At 40.3% G+C, this 2,392-nt stretch overlaps 1 pseudogene across 1 annotated transcript; it reads right to left on the reverse strand.

The window, feature by feature from the left end:
• Positions 1–312: 312 nt before the first annotated feature.
• On the reverse strand, positions 313–1,035 carry LOC309833473 (small ribosomal subunit protein uS3-like; annotated as a pseudogene). The gene has a single exon. The product of its transcript is annotated as a small ribosomal subunit protein uS3-like (transcript).
• Between the last annotated feature and the right edge of the window lie 1,357 nt (positions 1,036–2,392).

A 2,392-nucleotide genomic window follows, 5' to 3' on the forward strand; every position in this document is an offset into this window, starting at 1 on the left:
GATACAATTGAAACCAAGAGGATTTCAGGGAAAGCAAAGAAACATTGTGAGCCAGACAGCTCTAAGAATCAATCAAGTAATGCTCCCATGCCATTGTAAAGCAATTATACTCCAATAAAGATGTTAAAAAAATAAAAGCTGATGCAAAAAAAAAAAAAAAAAGTAACGCTCCCATGGAGCAACATGATCCTCAGTCTGAACACTGAATGTACAGTCTAGTCAGTCCACAGGTCTTTTAAAAATATTGTATTTTATTAAAGGTCTTTACAGAGTAACATCCAGACTCCAGATCCAGCTGCCAAGGATACCCTATTATGCTAGGAGTACTGGCTGGGGCATGGTAAGTAGCTCCAGCTTCCCACCCTTCTCTTCAGAGATGGGAGTGGTGGGTGTTATCTCATTTGGGGGTTCCACAATGCTCACAAGGTCAGGAAAGGGCTTCTTAAGGCCAATCTTACCACTTGGGTCCCAAGGCAGCATGACCTTCACTTTGATGCCCAGCACACCCTGACTGTGTAGCACGTGGCACATGGCAGTGTCAACATAGTGGTTAACAGAGTCCCAGATCATCAGGCCATCCACAAACTTCATGGATTTAGTGCTATATCCTCAGAGTTTCCCAGTACCATGACTATGCAGGCTTTAGCCCCACATTCCATGATGAACGGCAGCATACCACAGCAGGCCCTCCTCCACACAGCAAGTCCTCCTAGGAATCTGTAATACAGAGACTCTGCCTGGGCAATAGCACACAGACCTCTTGTGGCCACCTTTTCAGTATAAAGCTCTACACTGCCCTCAGGGAAGCTAGATCTTTTCTGAACCACAGCAGTCAGTTTGCAGATCTGCTGGCCCTTCTCACCAGGAACATTCTGCATACTGGTGACCAGGATAATGATTTCTGTCATGGCTGGTGTAACTCAGAACTCCATAGTATCCATCTTCAGCCAGCTCCTGAGTGAGAAACCCATTCAGTTCAGCTTTGAAGATATTATCGGTGACAAACTTCCTCTCCTTGGAAATTTGCACCACCATCTTGCCGCCGTGTGCTGCCATAAGGAAAAACTACTAACACATCTTGAGTTCATACTATGTAGCAGACACTTTTTTGAGTTTAGACTTTTGAGATCCTAATTAGAATAGTCTAAATATGTAGTTTTGTTTATCTCTATTTAACTACCCTATTCCTGAGTTGCGTTCCTGAAACTTGACTGTAGTAGAAGTTTTCCAGGTAAAGGAAAGAAAGGAAATTCAGGCCAGGAAATAAGTGGCATGAATAAATGACAGGAAATGTGAAAGTCTTTACCTGATTTGGGGAAAGGTGAGAAGTATAAGATGGGTGAAATATAAGGTGATGGACATGGTGGGTGAGGATGACAAAGTCACCATCTTTATTGTACTCTGTGGGGGAAACTTCAGGAGGGAGAAAATGTAGAAATTATTGGAGGCAGACAAGACTTTTTGTTACCTTACATTACACTTCTTTCATCTCAGTCGCTTTAGCTCTCAGTCCATCTCATTCTCAGGAGGAATGTGCTTTGACAACCAAACATTTTGATTCAGGATCTGTTTCAAGGAAGGCTTGATTTCTGTGAGAAAAATCTGGATGGGTTCCCAGCTTCTCCTCTGCCCAGCCTTCATTCACAGCATGCTTTCCTCATTCTCTTTGATGTGAATTTTCAGAACATCATTCGGTGTAATCAATATTCAAACATAATTTCAATAAACCCATCCAAAAGCAGGTTCAAATGTTTTCACAATACTTCTCACCAGCCTTGAGAGTGCTCTTTCTGGCTATCAGAGTCACCACCATAAAGTGTATGGGTTGGCCCTAAACAAGAATGGCCAACTAAGGGGACTAATAGACACAGAAATCTAGCACCAGTTCTGCTCCTGCAGTTGAAGAGCTCAACAGGAGGTGGCATCACCCAAAAAATAAAGCACTTGTTTTTTTCCCATACAAATAAACTGCTTAGGCTATTAGCAGCCTTTTGGCCCAACAGAAAAAACAGGCCTACGTAACACATTACTATTTCAGCCAGAAAGAATAATAACAAAAGATAGATAATTTTGTCTAGAAGAAAATGAGTTGAACCCTCAGAGAATAACAAAATGTGACTTTACATAAAATAATACAATACATGTAAATAAGTGCCTGTCGTACAGTAAGCAGAACAATGATGTCTACTTATTACTAATATCAGTAATAATATTTCATTTTCATTATTTATTATTTTTAGGGAATTGAGAGTGTTTATGTAATTGATTTTTAAAGTTACCAAAACACTCCATGGCTATCATTTCAGTGTAAATTGAATGTAGTTGTTCTGATCTATAAAAGAAGACAAAGGCTATCAAGATATATTTTTTAAAAGCTGATGAAAATATGGCA

This window comes from Grampus griseus (genome assembly GCF_964374135.1).
Source record: "Grampus griseus genome assembly, chromosome: 15".
NCBI classification, from domain to species: Eukaryota; Metazoa; Chordata; class Mammalia; order Artiodactyla; family Delphinidae; genus Grampus; species Grampus griseus.